This window comes from Coturnix japonica, chromosome 1 (assembly GCF_001577835.2).
Source record: "Coturnix japonica isolate 7356 chromosome 1, Coturnix japonica 2.1, whole genome shotgun sequence".
NCBI classification, from domain to species: Eukaryota; Metazoa; Chordata; class Aves; order Galliformes; family Phasianidae; genus Coturnix; species Coturnix japonica.
In genome coordinates this window covers 26,055,069-26,077,308 of record NC_029516.1, presented here as the reverse complement: position 1 = coordinate 26,077,308, position 22,240 = coordinate 26,055,069, and the positions used below count along the sequence as shown (strand labels likewise).

At 38.5% G+C, this 22,240-nt stretch overlaps 1 protein-coding gene across 2 annotated transcripts in view; it reads right to left on the bottom strand.

The window, feature by feature from the left end:
- Nucleotides 1-22,240, bottom strand: part of CNTN1 (contactin 1) — a 226,052-nt gene that overhangs the window by 118,034 nt on the left and 85,778 nt on the right. The window contains exon 1 of one of the 2 annotated variants that reach the window (XM_015854536.2): nucleotides 14,149-14,590. The exons of the other annotated variant lie outside the window; for it this stretch is intronic. The gene's annotated coding sequence lies outside the window, so the exon portion shown is untranslated. Of the gene's footprint in view, nucleotides 1-14,148; nucleotides 14,591-22,240 lie in introns of those variants that run through there. 2 annotated transcript variants of the gene reach the window in all.

Below are 22,240 nucleotides of genomic sequence, written 5' to 3'. Positions count from 1 at the left end.
TCTTCCAGTCCTCCCAGTTCAGATACTTCTCTAATTTAAGAAAATACAAAGTTGAATCATCTCCTGTTTGTATTCCTTATCTCATATTCTAAGTTTTAATAACAAATAGTTGAAAGATGAAAATGAATAGAAAATATTTATTTTCTTCTTCCAAAATTCAAGTCCTTGTACCAAATATGACAGTTGTCTCTGCAGCAATTCTGATAACCTGAGTCATGCCAATCTCATTGCCTCAGATTCCCTCAGATGATGTGGATTCTGCATCCCACAGAAGAATGATCAAGATGTTTCCTATTGACTGATTTCTTGTCCCCAGTCATGTTATGCTTGTCAGCTAAGGAGACCACCAGAGCTGAGTATGTAAATCTGGAACTGTTTTCTCTTAAGGCTGCACAACAAAATGTGGAGTTTTACAAGAAACTGCTTAGCATCACAAAACAAAGGATTCAATCAAAGGATGATTTCTTTAAGTTTCATGGATGAATTACAGTGGTAGTTGTGAAAGCCAAGCACTGGCAAACAATACCACTGAGCCAGTCCTGGACAGAAATATTCAGAAGGTTGAAAGCTAACTGAAGTGGAAAAGTAGGACATTGCTTTCTTGGTTGAGGTTTTGGTACAAAAGATGGACTATCTTGCTCAGTTCTGTACAAATGAAACAGAAATCCTAGACTTTAGAGCCTCTGGAGGAATCTGTTGCCCAGCGGATTTTAAGTCTTCTCCAGCTCAGGAGGAATCTGTCACCTAAAGGATTTTAACTCTTCTCAAGCTCAGGCATGAGAGGCCACTTTCTAGTGCCTGGTGCTAAGACCCAGAACTGAGACATAGCAAACTATTGCAGAGAGGGCTATACCAGAGCCCTCAGGTTTTGGCTCATTTGTTACTAAATGTGCTTGGTAAGCTTTCAACGCCATGAGACGCTCAGTAGGCTCACACAAACCTCTTCAGTGGGGGTCATACCTGTCTAATGTCACTGGGGTCAGCTGAACCTCAACGGAAACAGCTTAACAGTCCCATGAGATGATTTATGGACATCCATTCAGATTAGATCTGACAAATGCTCTGACATTACCACCTTGAAGATATGTTATTGATTTGAGATTACCATTGAACATTTCACCATGGCTCTCAGATCAGCCTTGCACCAGGAGATTAACTGGCAAAAGTCAGTCCAGTCCCTGCTTGTCCTTTAGAGTAAATGACTCCACAGGGTCCTAGAGCTGTGATAATGAATTGCAAAATCAAGAATTGATGCTAGTCTTATACTGATAAAACTCTAGGGACTTCAATTGAGTTCCTTCTGATCTGGACAGTGAAGATGGGTATGAAAGTTTACTTACAACTTGTCTTAACATAAATCTTTAAAGATTTTCTCCCCTAATAATTTCCCCAGGAGGCTCCCATGTGCCCATAAACAGACAGGGATAGAAAGACAAGGAAAGGATTTAAAGAAAGTCTCAGTCACCAAACTTGTCATGGCGTAACACACTGCACTGAAAACAGTCAAGTATAAGAACACACTGAACTTGTGTGTATCCTGCACATGTGTACCACTGCAGCAATGGGAGTAAAAAAATTGAAGAATCCTGAGCATGCAATAAAAGGCAAACGGTGATGAAATGTGCATAAGCACTTGATGAGAGCAAGGCTGATTGCTATAAATAATCATTTAAAAAGTCAAAAAACAAATCGTCGTTCAATTTGAAATATTTCTGAACTGACAAAGGAAACAATTCAAAATTTTCTACTTTCAGGCCATTTTTCCTTATTATAAACAACTACTCTAAACTTTCCATTATTCAGAATTTCAAGTTCAGTTTTCAAGGGAACAAAAATTAAAAAAAACAACAACAAAACAACAAACAAAAACAACTTGAAGGTGAATTGTGGTTTTGATCACTCAAAAATCATACAAAGATTTATCATATGTTAAGAGAACGAACAAACAAGACTTTAATCCCATCATATTTCAGTCTCTAATGGTTTCTGACCCTGCTTGTGTTCCCCAACTCACTCACTCACTGACCTGATCACTGGGCACATCTAACAGCCAGCTGTGCCTACACAGCACATCTCAAGAAGCTTGCAAGCTGTAATACTGGCCTCCCTAGAGGCCAGTACCCATACTGGATGGAAATCAACAGATCCAGTATATATATTTTTTTCAAAGTAATAGCTACTCACTTACGAGAAGATAGAAAAACAGTTCATGCCCAACCTTTAAAATTCAATTCTAACTTTCAAGCTTTCAGTTCTGCCTAAAAAACTTAGTTTCAGTATGTTGCACAAAGAAATCACCTCTTCCCTTATTCTGCAATGCCTTCAACTTAATCCTTTATCTTTCGGTTCCCCACACTGCATTTAAACGTGGGGTTTATATATTCCATCAGGTATGCTCCAGCACAGACATCACTGCAGAAATCTCTCTAAATAATTAGGCACAGTGAGCAGCTTATCTGCTATCATTGCCAGCTGAGGTTCGTGCAGCCAGAAACACTGACAAAGACATACAGGATATCCAGAGAGATTTCTGACATCTCCCACTGCTGGAGAAAGTCATTACAGTCATGGACACTGTTATCATCTGTTCTTCAAGGAAGTCTTAACCAAGGCTCAAAAGCTGCTGCTTACAAAAAATACAATAAAGTTATACAATAAAGTTCCCAAGGAATTTATATTAAAAAAATAAAAAGGAGACAAACCTGGAAAGAAGGTAGCACTGTTATTCCCACATTAAACACAGTAAACTCAGCTAAAATAAGATCCTTCACCATTTTTGATTTGGCCTAGCAAAGCTCTTTCATTATACTTACTCCACATGACATTGCCAGTCTGTACAGTCACATGGCAGCTACAGCAAATAACGTAGTTTGCAGCAACAGGCAACTGGATTAGCAGTGTGCCTAGTTTCACTGGTGATAACACCTTGTAACCTCATTTTGCTGGTACTTCAAGTACCACTGGTATTAATTACTCAAAGTAACCACCCCATCAGAAGTTTTGCCTGGAAATTCATTTAATAGAAGTGAAAGGTTTGGATGTACACAAAAATCAGGCTAAGGAAAATGGGAACTACAAATAGAAATTACAACAATCTGTATTTTCCAAGGTCACAAAAAGGACGATGGCAGAAGCATGAGCATCTTACCTACACAGCAATCGTTCCATAACATAACAACACAACATAAGAAATGAGTTATTACTGCAAAGTAGTAACATCTGTATAGGCCTTCTCTGTATATACTTGTATCAAGCTAAGAAAGAATAAACACGGCAAGTATAGAAATGTGCAACGTACACTTTTCTCACTTTTTTTTTTTCTGGCCTCTATTATAAATAGCTGGCAGTATAAAGAATTCTATAATTCATGACAAGATGCACAGCAAAAGAAGGAAAACAAAGTCACCTGTGAAGCCTCTGCAGTTGCAGCAGAGATACAATAAAAGAGAAGAGCTCTTCAGAGTCACCTTGAAAACTACTGAGGCACAGAATTCATCTTCACAGCAGGGAACAAAGAGAGAACACATTACAGCATCTACAATACACAGTGGTAGTTAAGAGAAAGAATTTTCTCTGTGGAAGCACATATTTTAGTTTATAAATTCTTTTATCCTAACACATTCCCTACTTGGGCAAGTTTTGACATGATTGCTTATACTTCCATCAGGCTGAAAAAGAGTGCAGAGACGAGTGCCACGAAAACACTTTTAAGAGCATTTGAAGGGACAGAACATTTCAAAAGAGATGAGAGGAATTCCTGGTGGACAGGTTAATTAGTGGCTCTGAAACACCTATCAGCTGGCTCCAAGACAGGACATCACTATACAGCTGAAGGCTGGCAGCTTGGAAGGTAAAGTGGGGGAAGCATTTGTTGTGAGACCCTACTGGAGGCAGGAAGCTGGAGTAGGCACAGTTCACCATAGTTTCCTTATGGCCTTCCATCATGTCACACTACAGCTGCACTAGATCTGCTTTCACTCCAGTTATCACACATAACATGCCAGAACTGGCCCCTCACACAGGTACTTTACCAGATTCTGTAAAATAATGAATCTCTTATTTTTCTCAACAAAAATCCATTTAAAAAAATTCTTCGTGGTCTGGATGGCTACCAAGACATCAATGGATTTCCTGGTTGTTATTACCATTTCTCACACAAAGAACAGGTTTATATCTTATGCTAGATGGTACCACCTATCTGACAACTACTCCTCCTTTAACATGTTAGCTCATTAAGGATTGCAGTACAGGTGAAAATTAATGTAGCCTTTTTTATTTTTAAATGTGTCCCAAGTGGAGAACCATAGCAGCAGATGTTTGACAGAGTCAGGGGAAGGAAGGGGAGCTTCCATCTCCTTAGTATGCTGTGCTTGATAAAGCTTTACTATGGTTCCTTGAGTACGTATAAATATTATACTTTCATGTGTACATGTGAGTGCATGTCTGTACCAATTTGTATTGGTTTACTTCACCTGACCTTCTTAAAACATACATCTAAAATATTTTTTATTACTTAAAAATCTTTAAGATTATAGCAAACAGTGTGTCCAACAAAAAGAAAAAGATGAACCTTGTAATGCCAAAGGACTAGTAACAGAAGGTCTGATTCCTCTGAAGAAGGAGCCATTGCCATAGTCAGCGATAGAAACCTGTAGGATCATAGTCTTGTCTCTTGGTATAACCCAGAAAATTCTGAGGGGTCTGGCTGAGACCCAGCAGCCTGTGATGAGCTGCATATGGACATCTACAGTGCCCAGAGCCATCACTACTGCACGTGACAACTTCTTAGCTGCCTGTCACACAGCTGGCACAACCTGAACATTAAAATCTTAGAATGAAAAGGTACAGGTTAAGACCATGGTGCATCTCATCTCTTATGGCAGTCCTGCCTCTGGCACTGCCTAAGAGAAGGAGAACAGGATGTTACAACCCTGCTCTTTTCCCTTCCCTAAAAGAAAATCCTTTTTCTTTTAGAAATTTGGAATCTGGGGATTTCCTCTCTCTGTTTTTGATGGTTTGCTCTTCTGTAAATTCACTTTTTCAGCCCGCATGAGAACATTTTGCACTTATACATCCTGCAGCAACAAGACCAACAGTTTAACTATTCGTTACATTTTATTTTTTTTTTTACTCTGAGTCTTTTCTCACAAAAGAATAAAGGAGCTTCAAATGAAATCTCTATAGAAAATGAGGAACTGTCATCCCAGTTCACTTTCTGCATGCCCTTCATAACTTTACAGAGCTCTGTTATATCTTTATCCTCACTCCACTAACATATTTCTTTCTAAGGCAAGAGACACTTTACATCTACACTAAGTTTTAAGAATCTGGATAATAGATTTCACAAGAAAATTTTCTATTTCCTGCAATGCCACATCAGCCTTTCTTTTTTCAGTGTTACAGAGAACTAATCAGGCTAGATACAAATGCAGAAAATTATGCATGATGAATCAAGCATATATTTCTTTTTAGTGCTTGCCATATGTAAGCAGATGGCCACTGAGACATTCTAAAAGCAGAATTCATGCTCTTTATGGGTGAAACTCAGGAGGAAAGTGCCACAGTGCACAGGAGCCAGAAAAAGTCATCCAGCCAATACACCCACTCCAGAACACCAAATGTCCACTAATACTAACATCATGACTCTCTCTTTTTTTTTTTTTTTTTTTGGTAAAAGCTACATATAGGAATGCTCGTTTGCTATCTGTGTTAGTTCCTGATGGGAAACAAACATATCTGGAAGACTTAACAAAGAACAGCTGAAATCAGTGTCTAGCATTTCATAGTAAGCTGCAGTTTTGGAGGATGACCCTACCCCCACCTCAGCAGGTCTAGTATACAACCTGCTATGAGAAGCAGGGCAAGTCAGTATCTTGGAAGAACTGGAAGAACTCTCCACTTGGCAGACAGAAATATCGAGTATAGGAGCATTCCCAAAAAAGGCAACTACTGTATTCTCTTGCTTTCATATGCTCATGAAAACACATTTAAGCCACCATAAAAAAACTTCCCTCATGTATTCTTCCTCATACATTTGCTTGCCTCTGAATTATGAAGCTGTTTTATGAGTTGCAGCCACTTGTGGTAGTGCCATCAGATTACAGATGCATGTTTTTTAGCAGTTTGCTCTGACGTGCTACAGTCCTGCCATTACTGACAATGATACACAGTATTATCCTTTGAAGGGTTGTAAATATTGACACTTCACTGACTTTCCCATCAGGATGAGAACCTGTTATCCTACACTTAGTGACTTCATCGATAAACTACAATTTTATATAGCAGATGAGAAAATCCTTGGGAGGCCAAAAATAGACTGAATGCTAAATTTATCTTTCTGCATTTTTCCATGCTCCATACCACCTAAATCATGACAAGAAAATAAACAAAACAATGCCAAATATCATTTATCAAGGTATGAATTAGGTAAGTATAATTTATACAACAGGAAACCTATGTGTAGGTTCCAAGGCACTTCTGCAGGCAAGAAGGGAGGAGAGAAATCAGTAATGCTTTTACTACACAGTGTTGAAGCTGTTTAACAAGAGGATGATGTGCTCCAAAGCTCAAGTGTTGAAATTTCTGGGAATGAAAGAACCCAGTACTGCTGCCATGGGTTGTTTGGATGCTGAGTTAAGACTGTTTCACCCCTGAGACAGGAAGGCAAAGAGCAGGGGGAGCCAGGCTGCCTTCCAGCTACCTGGCATGTTGCAAGGATGACAGGATATTTAGAGCCAGAAACTCTTGCAGAATCTCTGCTATTTAAAGAAAGTATATGGACAGCTTTTGTGCAGATTTCCTTCTCCATGTGCTTCCTAATGTTTCAGGAGACCAGCTTACAGCCTCTTGGGTAGAGATGGTTCTTGGGCTGGCTGATACTTGAGATATGGAAAAAAAATAAAAGAAGGAAGGAGAAAAGAGTAATTCACCAGGGAACAGGCACATCCTTTTTTCCTGGAAATTAAGCTTTGACAATGCCCACATTAGGACAGATAGATGTCTCAGCCAGTTAAATGAAACCAGATCCACAAATAATCTGCTGAAAAGCACTGAGTGCGTAAGTGAGTTAGGGGGGAGAAATATCCCCAAGGGAGTTCACACACTCTCTGCTTGCATAAATACCTTGTTCCAAAGAGGTCTAATGCTGCATATATTTAGGCACAAAAATAAGCAATGACTAAAAGTGCATTTCCCTAAAACTAGTAGCATTAATATCTTCTTCCTTCTTCAAGTACTTTTCAATTGCATCCTTCAAAACAGGTACAGGAACAGGTAGGAAATAAACTGTTTTTGCTCCAAATTTGAAGCTGTAAAAGCTAAGTAGTAGAACAACTTTATTTCCATTGTAGCATGCATTTTTGGTAAAAGATTATGTATACCCAGTATTCATACCCAGTCAACAAAAGTATTACTTTATTCTGAAACAGTAACAAAACAATATTAACTGTTTTCCAACACAGCTCCCATTGTTTCTAGCTCAAATATGAAACCAGCAGTGAGAAAAATTACGGAAGTAATTCTACAAATAAATCCATAAATCAAAGCTATATTACCATCACAACTTTAACAATCAGAACCCTAAGCTCTTATGTGGTAAAAAAATATTCAGGAATCTGCGACACAAACTTGGACCAAGTTATGTGTGGGGACAACTCTGTGACACTGCCAACAAATGAGCAAATGGCAGAAAGATAAAAACTTATGCATTTATTTAATGAATACAGTAATGACTCACAGGGTCAGATCATTTGTCCTTCTCCTTGTTTTTCCATGTATTGGCTGAGAAGATTTAAAAAAATAAAAGGTTTAAAAAGCTAGCAGGGGATTTCTTTGGGTCCCAAAATATTAAAAGCACTTATTTATGCAAGTTAACATCAGAAATTATCTTGTTGTCCAAGAGAAACCCTACATAATTCTCAACGTATGGCATTACAGCAGGTAAGAAAAGACATTAGCAACTACAGCGTTGGCAGTAGTAGCCAACGTGAACTTGCTGAGCCATGCATAATTCATAAACAGTTCAGGTATAGCTCCCATGCCCAGCTAAAGGATTCTACTGACAATGTGGTTGCTGATTATCTGAAATCTTAGCTATGGGAGGAATCAAACAACTGGTTGGATTGAGGCTGCCAGTGCCATTTTATAATGCGCCCCATGAACTCTTGTGCAGGGAAGCAGAGGAGTTTACATTTCTATGTAATTATTTCTATTCATATTGAACTTCTCTTTGAAGCTACTAGTTCATATGAGATTTAATTATCATATATGGTATTATTGCTTGGGTTGCTTAGTCAAATCACAATTTATATAAATATGAATCTACATAACCAAATATCTTAGCAGCATCAGATCCTAGTCAATACCATGAGTAAGTTGTTGTACTCCTCATTTGGGATCATACGCTACTATGAGAAGATGGCCAAGCTGTGAATAAATGGGCCTCATTGTACCCAGATGTTTCAAGATGAAAATGCCTTTTGTCAAAGTAAATAGTCCTCCAGACACTCCAAACAGACCATAACCTGGAAGGAGCCTATGGAGGAGCTCTTAATTTTCTTCTCAGTGTTTTTACTTCTCCATCCCATACACTCCCCTTCTATCCCACTTAAAGTCCCTGCAGAAACAACGTTGATGGAAATTTCTGTTGATTTCATTCCCATTAAATTGTTCATGAAAGTAGCAGAAAGGCCTCAGCTTGAGACACGCTAAGAAACAAGTTCACTCAAATAAGTAAGAAAAGTAAAAACAAGAAGCAACACTACTGATACCTCTCTTCCGTTTGTCAATTTTGCCAGTCACAGCCCCTGGCTGTTGTCCTGTTGAATTTTGGCTTTCACTGAGACTTCTCTTCATGCCCATCTCTGATGTTTTCTCATCAAAGACACAAAGGGAACAGCACGCTCTATCCCTGGAGGACAAAGACTGGCCAGATTTGTGACTGCTCTGCAGTCATTCCCTGTGGCTATGAAATCCTTGTCACCCACCAAGAACAATTTCAAAAGAGCACAGTCTTTGAAATATGAAAACTTATATCAACAGCATGTTCAGGTAGAGTTTAGCTCCAGCCCCAGTACAAAAAAAAGACATGCTTTGGTCCCTAAAAACAGCTGAACCTCCTTTCCATAGCTTAGGCTAGAATTTGGCACTGGTTGGATATAAGTTGCTCAAATCTGTAAACACTTTATGATGATGGTCTCTAACCATAAGCTCATTATCTTCTGGTCTACTCACTTAACCAGTCTCAGTAAAGAGACTGCAGTGTTTTCCTATAAAGAAATATGGACTACATTTTCTGAAAGCAATGCTAGAATATCAAAGTAATAATCATCAGTGCAGCTAGATATGTACACTCAATAATACAGTTCTTCATTTCTTTTGGTTAATTCAATCAATTTTCTAACATCACTTTCCAGTCAGGAACAACTAGTATTCAGCCTTACAACACAAAAATGTCAAGCTAATGATACTCATCTGATGTCAAGAGTGTTAGCAAGTTATTTTGAGATTGCTTGATGTTTCTATATGGAAACAAACAAATAGCCCAAGGATCATTTCATCCTGCAACGGGGTGCAAGGGGAACAGCCTTATAGTTAATGTGTAAGATCATATTCCCATTCTTCTCTGAATAAGGTCTTGGGATAGGAAATGAACTGCTAGCCCAAAGAGAAAAGAATGTTGTGCTCAGGTAGGATTCTCACATCCCAAGGAAAAGCCTGTGTTTGGGCTCTCTATTGACAGGTCTGCAAATTTCTCTGTAATTATGTTAATGTATTCTGTCTACCATAAACACTAACCCTGGAGGAACAGATTTTGCTGTCTATAACTATTTTCTGCCACGTTGTGCCACCAGTTAACGTGCCCCTTGTGCACGGCTGCTGTTGAAGGCACTAGGAGTATCTGTACTAAATCAACATTTTAAGGCAGTAAACCAATTTTTAAGCTAAAAAAGATGTAGTTCAAAAAGCTAGGTTGACAAACTCTGTGCAGCTTCAGTGACCTACATTAATCAATGAACTTCCATCTCTAAAGGCAGGTGAAGAATTGGTTTTATATAGTAATCTTTAGCATGTCCACACATTTTTTTTATTTTATTTTTTTAAAGTAAAAACACTGTTACCTGTTGAGATATTGCCACATTGGCTCCTCTTAGCAGTTTCTCCTAAGAGATTAAAGAGCTTGTTTCTAGAATACTGAGATTAAAGAGCTTGTTTCCAACACAATGAAATATTACTGTACTGAGGTTAATGTCTTTGGCAAATGGGAGAACAAAGTTTCACTTCTCTTGCTTCTCAACCAAAGCAAATGAGTTTTCAGGGCAATCAATGGGTGATGTTTAGCAGAACTCAGCTCAGTCATCCCTTTCATTTTATTTACAGGGAAATAATAACAGAATTTTAAAAGTAGCTATTCCTAGAAAACAGCTGAGAAAAACAGATAAAAGAACAATGGATCTATAGACTAAGCAGGTACCACGCAGATGCATATATACATATGTATATATGTGCACATATATGGATGTACTTTTCACTTAATAAGCACTGTGGACAAATACATAGTTATTCACTTAAAATAATTCTAAGGAATTTCCAATTTTTAAGTCTCTGTATATGTATTCAGTCACAAGAAATCTGATTATACTCAGTGACCTCTTCCCTAACACAGTAGGGAATACAAAAATAAATTAATGACTAGTACCAGTGTATATAAAACACTGGTAAGTTAGGAAAAAAATACTACTTGCCCTGTTAACCTACATTTTACATGCATTCTTCCTGATAGGGAAGTTATTTTTTAATTGCTAACATATGACTTTACTAATGTTTTTTGGAACAATTCTTATTCCATGATCACTTATTAACGCACAAATTCCTGACAATCTTTTTATCAGTATCGTCCCTCCTGCTTTGCCTTTCAAATGAAACAGATGAAAAGCAATATAAACCAGAAGAAAAAAAATCTTTCATTTTCTCATAGAGGCATAATTCAAAAGTATGTCAGTGCCACTTCACTAAACCTGGAACTGAGAACTGATTAGCGTTCATTAGGGTTCACACATTGGCTAAGCATCAGCACTTGAAGCTTCTGATTTTTATAAGTAGTCACCCCTCCAGTTATTAACTGTACTGAATGGGGCTGCTCTGCAGCCTAGAGGGAGAACAAAATCAATGAGCTCTGGTAGCAGGCATCAATTCTCTGATTGCAGATGTAATTATAACAAGACAAATTCCCAGAATTAGGTCTATATTAGTTAAAATATGCAAAGTCAGGACTTGAGAAAACCACATTCTGTTACTCAATCTTTGACATTATAACGAGAATGAGACACAGAATATTCCAAAAGGTTAATGAAGGAGAATCCTGCTTCCATTAAAATTTATTTTTTCCAACATTCCTTACTAATAAGATACTTGGAAGGTCTTCTGCTAACCCTTTTCTCTGTATAACACTCTAAGTTGTTTCTGAATATTTTTTAGGATATGATTGTATGGTAACCTGAGGAACTAGGGAGGGAGAATGAAAAAAAAACATATAAAAATCAGATCTTCCTCCAATTACTTACATTAACAGCAAAGAGTTGCTCATCTGCTTTTGTTTTCCTTCATTCTTATTCAAGCTGTTTTCTCTGTAGTCACTAAAATGTTTTTATATGCTTCTCTGAAATTCTCAGCTAAATAGATTTAATGTCACAGTCCCCAGCAAATTTTAGTGGACCCTGACAACCTGTCTTAAATGCCCTGGAAAATCCTAGTCAGTATCTCTAACAGAAAATTTGTATTCCCACTTCTTTACCATTTATTAATGCATGTTGCCTTTTATAACACAGATAACATAAGTAACTCTGTTTCGGTGTGGGAAAAACAAAAACAAAAACAAAAAAACGAGGACAGAGAAAAAAATGAGGATATTCTTACCAGATTAACATTTGTCTGCATCTCCATGACTGATTGTAGTAGCTTTTAAATACGATAAGCAAAGAACATAAGTAACAGGTTTATCCCGTTATCTGGAAAAACTAACAAAGCACTGAAACAGCAGAGCCATATTTCAGGAAGCCACATATGCTCTGAACTCAGTATGTGAATGTGCAAACCTTCTCTGTTTATATAAGTTATCTCTGCAAAAATAGTCCCTACTGTTTTCCTTAGTTACTGTGATAGAATTAGATACTCCCTGATTAACTGCATGAGAGGATTTTAAGAGATCTTTCTCCTCCTGTCAGTTATTCTCTTCTTATACCTATTTGTTGAAAGTCTGCTTTATTTACACATTCTGCATTTCAGGTGACACTAAATGTCAGAGATGGAGAAGACATAATCAACCCTGCAGACCAGTGCAGGATGACTCCCACATTTGCAAGTGGCCACTAACAAATGTATTCTTCCTGCTCCTGCAATATGAGATTTCACTCCTATCCCCATTATCCTCCCAGGACTTCCAGCCTTGAGCTTGCATGCCCAGCAACGTTTGCACTCACCATGCTCGAGATGTGGTGCTTGCCAATGAGGATCTCTAACATTTTCCCTTCTCTCTTTGCCCTAAATAAATGCTCCTGAATAAATGTGTGTGCCTTCCTGGCTGCCACGGATGAAATGCCTGCTGATGGGCTGGCAGCATCTATCTGGCCCACTTGTGACTCAGCATCCGGGAAGCCTTCAGGAGACCAGGGCTGAACACATTCCTCACCCCTTAGACAGCTTCTCCCAGCTCAGGAAGGATGCAAGGACACAGCCCTGTGCAAGCAGGCAGGGTACAGCTTGCAGAAGCAGCAGGGAGCATAACCTGGGCGCTGCCCAACACCGCAGGCATTTCCACACAGAAGGATTCAGAAATACTGCCTCAATCTGATGACTGCTTGACAGCTTTTTAGGGGAACATGAGTAAGCAATATTAACATCCTATCATCTGAAATGGGCAATATTAGTACTGGCTGACTTCTAGTACAACATTTTTTCAGCTGATTATTCAGTTCCTCATACATTCCTTACAGTTCTTTACCAGGTAATTAATAGTCAAACACACACTGTTCTTTGAGACAGAGGTCCTTATGTATTTCTATATAATGTGGTGTAAGGACTGGAAACATAACTGGAGCATCCAGTGCTATAAAATGCAAATGTAAATTCAATGCAATGTAAATTCAAGGAAAAAAAGGTATCTACACAAGGAAGGGTAGCACATGGCATTGCTGTTGTGGCCATCTGTAATGCTGACTGGCAGCACCTTACTAATCCAGATCACACAGCAAACAGCTTTCAGATTTATTAAACTGGCTATTTCTCAATGTTCTGTGACAATATATCTATTGTAAAGCAGGGTTATACCTTCAAGTTGCTGAATATAAAGTATTTCTACTATATTTTCCAAATTAATGTTTTCTAAAATATGAAAAATTTCATAAGCACAAAATACTAATGACGTATAAGGTTTTAAACATTCATTTTGATAAATTATTAATAAGAAAAATTATGTAATTTACTGCTCTCCTTTTAAAAGGTGGTATCTTTTTTTTTCCTGGTGAATGACATAATTAGAAATAGCTGCCTTTGTAAAAACTCAGACAGTACCAATTTTTCTGAAGGACAATAAGGACAGGTTTTTCCCTTCCCTGTACAACAGCCCAGTCTTTTATCCAAAATGTAACAGTTTGATCACAGTTATTTACAGGACAAACAGGCAATAGATTCTGGGACCTTGTTTGCCAGACAGCGTTTCACTGTAGTTTGCAAATGTTACAGAGAATTTACAAATAGAGGAATAAAAGTCAATGAAATTACACTATCATTATTCAGTTAGGACCTCTAATGAAATAGATCGTGTTATTATATTGATTAAGCTCGGTGACTGTCCTGCCCCTCCCTACAATGCAATCATCTACAGCAGACAAAAACTGATCAGAAATGCAAGCTCTTGAGCAAACTGCAGGATACAAAAAGTAGAACGCTATTTATTCTCAGCACTGTTTAAGCAACCATTCTCCAACACATACACCAGCAGAATCCATGCAGCCACATCCCCCCATGAATCCTGACGCTGCATTCCAGAACAGACATCTGAGTCAATACGACCACACTGCATCATCATAATCCTGCCTCAGCATATTCCCTCTCCTGCACTCAGAGCTACAAAGGAAAAATACCCCGTTTTACCTTGGGTGGTGAATTTCTTCTTGTCCTTTTGTTCATAATAACTATCCCAAGTTTGTACCTTTGATAAAATACAAGGATGGTTGCACCAATAAACTTCACAGATCCTCTCCTGCGGCAGAAAGCAAATTAAGGAAGAAAAAAAAAAAAAGACTTCAAGCTGTGACCTCAGAGCAAAGCACAGCCGTTAGCATCCCTCAGCCAACCTCCGGCAGAAAGCAGGTTAGGCAGCAGGAAAACTGGCTCTGTGCATGACTGCAATGCTTTCAAATCAAGCATTCTGTGCTGTAAGCTCGGGGATTTATATCTTCGTAAATAGGCCGTCCCACTCAATGCTGCCTGTGTGCATGAAAATATGAAGCATTTCGCTGCAGTCACTTTATGCAAGAAACTATCCCAGTCATCTTTACAATCTCTGCCACTCTGCTCTGAGACTAAAGAATGAGCACAGCATGCATAATTCATGCATTAAAATCTTCTGTGCACTTCCTGCAGCAACTGTTACATCCAGTAATGGGATATTGATCAGCTCATCACAGAAACAGTTGGGCTAGGCAATTGGCTTACTGCAACAAAAAATATTCCATCCAAAATGGGATGCAGACACGAGCTTCCCACCCCTGCAGCACTCAAGCACGACTCCAACATACGTGGCGTGGCATTTACATACTGCAGAGTGTTTAATCTGGACTCTACATTTCTTTGACTTTTGAAAAATGCTGCATTATCTGAGGCTTTTATTTCAAGTCTGTATTCCCCACAGCTTGTTTCTCCTTTAAACTCCACACAGCATGAGAAATGATTATGATTTCCTAACTCCACATTCAAAGCACATTGAAACTCAAAAACCAAAGAGAAAATATAAAACCTTTCTACTTCATGATGAAGCCTTTGACCCATATACACCTGCCAGTTTGTGCCAGAGGATTAAATCACTCTCACTGAATCCTTTTATTATAACATGTCTATTCTATTCAATCAAAAAGAGATGCACATATGCATCTAGCACAATTCACATCATCTGTATCCAATATATCAATTAAAACCACACAAATCCCAAAGTTTCTGCTTTTTCAAACAGATCTGAGTATCTTCCATCCTTTCCTTGCACCCACAGCATTTAAACAAACCTCTTCAACAGATCTCCAGCTTTGTCTCCACTGCTGTCTTCAGCCACTTCTGGGCAACCCCACCCTTCAACTCCCACACAGCTCTCCCTCCACACACAGAAAAAACATGATATGTCATTCCAGAAGAAAAAGATGAGAAAGGGACAACAGACACAAGGAAAACAGTAGAGCCAGGACTGAGGTGAAGCTATAAAATAATATCTAATGGTAAAACAATAGGAAACTTCATAGTCAGATTGGTGCTGACAAACAGCACAGTCACCTGAGTTCATACCAAAGAAATTCACAGTTTCCCCAAACACATGGAATGAGTTCTAGTTTTGATAGAGATCTGATCTTTTAATATTAACATACATCGTCATCACAAAATAGTAACTCTTAATAATAGCTCAACTCTTAATAATAACTCAAAATAACTCTTACTCATGTTTATTTGAAAAGAAATTCAAAAGGTCTTTAAGACCTACAATAGTTACCTCTTGCTGGGATGGGATAGGATACAATTGGCTAAACCAAAAAATCTTGATAGGACTGTAGTATTAACAGGGACACCATACAAACTCATGAAAACATGACGTTGGGCTACACTACATTCTCTACTGCAATTGTGCACTCTCAGACTCCTCTCAGGTGATTACACAGAAAGCTGCCTGGAGTAGCAGAATTTTGTGTAATATCTGGAAACCAGAATGAATAGAGGCGTTTTCAAAGGAAAATCTGGAGGAAGTTTGGCTTGATTAGTCTCTCACTAGAGCAACAGCCTTCCCGTCTATCCAGTATCTACAGCATTCACTTAGGCTACAGTATGCCCATATACTTGAGTTGGTAAAGGCATCACAAGAAATCACTAAGAAATCTGGTATGTCCTTTCTTTCCCAACAGCTACAAGAGCTACAATACAGTTTATCTCTACATTGTGATAAATCTTGGACAGAAGCAAAAACATCTTCAGCCACTACTACATCCTGTGTTCTGGGTCACAATAATCTCTGACAAGCATTAAACTAGAAGTTATAAGACATACAAGAAAAAAATGATATTCTAAACTTAACTAATTAATCAGATTACAGTAAAACAAAATCTCAAAGATATGAGATTCATGCCCCGGGTCATACAACCCCCATGAGTTCACTCTGCTCTTACTCTAACCAACTATAAGTGGAAAATTTACTAGGAAAAAAAAACCAACACAAAACAACAACAAAAAGCTCATACAAAGCACTGAAGAGTAGTTCTACCTGCACTCACCACTGCAGTGGATACCTGCCACTTTTTCCTAGGTTGAGACTGTGCTCGTGTCTATTGACTGTTATTGACTACATTTCTACTGATTATGATTGGATTGCAGACACGTAAATCCCATACACATACCAACATGAAGAACACTAAGTTTAGACACCTAAATCTGGCACTGTATCTACCCTGCATGTAGTTTAACAAAGTCTTCCCCATGCACAGGGCAGGAGACAAGATAATTTGGGGCAATTATATTTACTTAGACATTTCCTACTCTCCCTACTCTACCTACGTTTTGAGTAATAGCTTTGAACTGATCTCATATGCAAATACCATAACGTTAGTGAAATTTCAGTTCTGTCCAGAGTGCTGATTCTGATTACCAGTTTTAAAAAGAACAATATTTCTTCCTCTTACAAAGAACTAAAGTTAAATTTCACATTACATTTTGAGTTCATACATCTCCACGTGTATATCATTTGTTCTGTAATAAATCATTCATACGTATTTTAATGAAGAAAAAAAACCTCTTCGAATTTTCGCAATGTTTGCCTGGTATTTTTGTATTCATACAGGTTCCTCTAAGCAAAGCTACAATCCTTGGGAAATAAAAGTTAAATAAGTCTTCCCTCTATCAGAGATCTTCCTAAGAGGCACAGACACTAAGAAGAGAAATTGGTGCCACTTTCTTTAAAAAAATACAGAGATAAAAAGAGAGTTTTACTATTCAGATGGGTAACATCTAAAAACAGAGTAAATCAGTGCTTTGTTTCTGATGTTAGGAAACACAAGTATATGGACAAATAAGGATGCATTTTATTAATTGAAATACTACCTATGGAGTCACTGTGTTCAGCACAATCTCAGAGAAATCTGACAATACTTGCTGATAGACGTAAGCCTTGTATGTGCATTTACCTCTTTGTGATTTTTTTTTTTTTGTTCATGTTCCCTGATTTGCCAGTGTCAAAAAAAGATGTTTTATTACACTGGTTGTTCACTTTTCATACCAGACGGTTGACATTCTTATTATGTCTAGGTAAAAATCAGACGCTTACAGCCACAAACACAAGATGTTTCAACACACCACACCTAGCCCCCCAGCCTTCAGAGCACATTACTCTTTCAAAGCAGAAACTCCAGACTTAGGAATCTGCCCAGTTTTATTGGGAAAGTGTTCACGAGTCTGGAAGGTTTTAAGTTGTGCTATATGGCAGACTGTCAGGTACTTTCAAACACAGTACCCATTTTTAAAAGAACACAAAGCCATTTCATGCAGCTACCACACAGATCTTTTTATTTCATTAACTAATTGTTTGAATCCTCATTTCATGCACCTTTTTATTTTATTCTTTTGTCATTCTCCCTTTCTATGGTCTAACCCCAGCCTTAGTTCATCACTGACAATCTTTATCTTCTGCTCCTTTTCCAGTACTGAGATAAAACTCTGGTCCTCCAAAAAAATTAATTCTGTCCTCCTTCACTTTTCCCAGGTAGATAACTCTTATTCAGCCATCTATTTAACACATCCACAATGACTCTAACTCCCTGACTCCAGTTCTCAAGCACTACTCTCACTACTTCTTTTTATATACCTATTTATATCCAACAGAAATATAACAGCACCATGATTTTTTTGTTCTTTTGTTTCTCCTTTCCCTGTCTTACCTTCGAAACACAGAAAATACTTGTGCTCAGGTGTACTGTTCCCCTTTCCTAAAAGACACAGCCGTTTCCCACAGTTTCATGATTTCTTTCAAAATCTCTAATTTCCTTGTGATATCTGCCTTAATTCTCCTCCCATTCCCAGAAAGCAAAATTTGCCTTATCTTTTCCTGAACTTCACTTGCTTCTGAAGTCACCATTACCTCTGAATTCTGTCCTTTGATGCTTAATGCTATTGCATGATGTTCTTTCCTGATGGCTTTTACCTTCTGCATTCAAATGGAGCAACTCTTAAAATCTATATTATTTGTACTTATATATACCTCAGAAACTGGGCTCATTCTTCATTCTTCTTGATATGTCAACTGATTTTTAAGGCTAGGATGCATAAGTTTTTATTTTTGAAGTTTTTCCTTCCTTGACACTGTCTTATCCTGATCTGTGTAACAACTGCTCTGGATGTATTTCAGAGGAAACACTTTATACTTTCTTCTATGTTTTGGAATGTCCTTTATGGTCTTCTTTGCTCTTAACATTGTAATCTCAAAACACAGTGTCAGCTACCAGCTCCTCTTTTGATGCTATGCTTCTACGCCATTATTTCAATACTATTAAATTCTTTTCAAACTGGCCAATATTTCTGATGCTGTAAATTCAGGTAACGTTGCCAAATTAGGGTTTTCATGATCAATCTCCACAAACTCATCCTGATAGATCCTTGCTCAGATGCTACCATTTAAGATACATGCCTGAGTGCTGTCTTCAACTCAGACAATCTTTTATGTCATCAAAGACAGATCAACTCTTGCAGAATCTTTCTGCATAATATTGCTTACATATCATCTTTTAAAATGCATTTAATTAGTAACCTTCTGCAGACTCTCCTAGTCTCAGATCTTCTTCTCTGTCCTAAACAGGCAAAGCGCTGCATGCTGCAGCAAAGACCATTCTTCAGGTTCATTACTCTGACTGTGTGACTTTGCTCCCTGCATCCCTCCTTTCCCTTTCCAATGAGTGCTCTCATTATTATTCTTTCTCACTACTCAACAGCCAACTTACAATTAGTCTTTAAGTTACTTCTCATTAGCCCCTTTTTAAGTTTACAGTCAAGCACTTCTATGCTTCCTCCCATTACACTTCATACTTTGGAAGAACTCTTTTTTGCAACACCTGCAAAATCACTGAATTATCCTCCTTCAAATCCTTTCTTAAATTTCATTTTCTATGGTAATTACAAAGAAATTGACAGAATGTAGGCTGTTTGGGAGAGCTGAGACAACTGCCTATCTTCGAAGCTGATTTTTCTCACCATTTCTTTGCCATTCTCCATCTGTCTTTGCCTTTTGTTCTATACTCATGATTACTTATGAGCAACTCTCACTGGGAGACCAACAGACTTCTTGTTTTGTTTGTTCAAAGAGGTCTCTTGTTGATGACTGTGGATTTTCAGTACTATAGCAATCAATAGTGCTGAAGGGCATAGAGTGCTCAGCAGATTGGGAATCTAACAACAGTTATCTAACAGAACTGGGGACTCAGGAATAGATTTTTTGCTGCCCCACAACACCTAGTGAGGAGTTGTAAGGGGCTGAAAGACATCAGGGATGCTAGCTCAATTATTTAAGCTGAAAACATAGTTTTGTTCCTGTATGGAGCACTTTACTACAAGTACCTAAACACATTCCTGAATAAAACAACTGTGTTCTGCTTTACTATTTAAATCAGTGTTCTGAGATATCAAAGATAATAATTAATATTAAAATGTCTTCTTTAATTATTTTTTTGGAATAAATTATTGGTTAGAATGATAAAAATATTTTCTCTACTACATGTACTATGCCGTATTATATCCATTTATTTTTAAGATATCACATTTGATATTATAGAATGTTACTATGATTATTATAATAGACATCTACTACATATATATATATATACATACATATACACACCATAAATCTGATATTTAAGAGAGCCCGTAAGTACTGAGGAAATGCATCTCTGTATATGTTCATATGTTTTATTTGAATGAAGCATTTCTCCTCCTTTTGTGGAGGTCTATGAGACAGGCGATACTCTAGATGCCATTTGCATTTCAGGAACTAGCTACACACACAGAACTGGAGGGAGCATTACTTCCATGTTCTCTTAGGGCTTTGATTACAAAAGCAACAAAGACTTCATCAAAAATAACACACACAACCTTCCCTCCAAATACATTCCCACAATTGTAGAATTATTTACTTCAAATTGCTACTGCTCCCAAACTAGCATGATCTGAAGTATATATATCCCTATAAAGTCCACAACACTGGTGGAAAAAAACATTCTTTAGTTCTCTTCACCTGATTTTCTGGTCACATCGTTGCCCTCAAGTCTACAGCCTAATCCTACTACAGCACTGAACTTCCATGTACATTTTGAACTCTTGTGCTTAGCAAAAAATCTGTTTGATAAAATCTTTTCCTATATCTTCACTACTGCTGGTTTCACACTTTACTGTGAGTGCTTCCTCTACACTGCTCCTGACCTCTGGATTGATTTTCCTATCCATCATTCGTTTCCTCCACAGGAAAGTTTACTGGTCCTCATTCATCACCCTAACAACTTCCATTACTGCATAAACAAAGAAAGCCGTTATACTCAACTCAGTAGCAATTCCCTGTTAGGCTGCTTCCCTTTCAAGCCAGCCCTTTCCAATACTCTTACCCATAGACCCACAAAGTGCAGGAATCAACTGAATTACATGTTTTGGTGAAAAGCAGAAAAAGCCAAATAACCATCAGTAGAAGCAAACATTCAAGTCCACTGCCTGCACACAGCAACATGTTCACAGCTGCCAGCTCTGTAAGAATGCAGTTCAAGCCAACAAATGTTTCCAGTTGACTGAAATGCTTTCACTACAAGCAGTTCGCCAAACAAACAAGAGACAAAACACAGTATCCAGAGATCCTATAGGGGTTATTCTGGCATTGGGGTTATTATTCTGGTATTGGGGTTTTTCTGGTTGCCCAGTGAGGACAGGAGCAGGAGAGCTGGGGGCAGTGGGTAGCAGATGAGGCCCTGAACCCTGGGGCACAAGCCCAGAGCCTCCAAACAATCGTATGGGGCCAGAGTAAGAGCAAGCAGGGTGGCCATAGGCCTGGGTCTCTGGTCAAGGTCTTAGTGCAGGTCCCTGGTTTTGCAAGATGGCAGAGCAAGGACAGATGAAGCTCAGGCAAGGGCCAGGGCTCTACAAGAAGTTTTCAGATGAAAGGAGGAAGCCCCTGAAAAGGCTTCTTACAGCTTTCATACAAATCTGATCCCAGGCTACACAGCCCAGTCATTTCTGCATTGGCTCTGAACACCTGGAGCCAGCTCTGGAGAGGGAAGCCTCCTGGTGCACTCAGGATCTTGACTTCTGCTGCAAGAAGGAGAGAGGAATTATGAGATTTTCCATGAAGACTGGTGAGGTGGAAGGGAAAAATAAGATGAAGGAAAAAAAAAGAAAAAGAAGCAATGGGGAGAAATATACAAAAATGCTATGAAATTTGGTCTAAGTAATGGGAAAAGAAGCTATGGAAACAGTGAAATTGAAAGGTTACCAAAAGTGATAATGGCATTAGCAGAACGGTGAGACAGGAAGTGAATGGTGAGCAGGGGGATGTGAACACTGTGAGGCAGGTGCAATAGAATGAGTGGGGCGAGTGTCAGGGGAGACTCACTGGCGGCCTGGACCAAAAGCAACCAGAAGGCTTAAAATGGGGTGGTTGAAGCTGAGGGGAGAAGCAAGGGCTTAAGACAACTGACCTGACTGTCATGCAATTTATCTCATTTTGTGCTCTGTTTTGATGGAATGGAATTGGTGAATATCTTTACCTATGAAACCCTCTCTGCATCCCCAGAGAGCAGCATGTCAGGAAGGAGAGACAAGTCATGCAGCTGCGCTGCCGCCAGCTTCTCTGGCAGCCCTGTGCCTCAGGAGCCCAACCTGTATGTTCAGCTTCTGCCTAGTTTGGCCTACAAACTGTTGGGGAAGGGTGAATGGCTCAGCAATTCTTCAGCATGGGCTTCTCTCCTCCCCA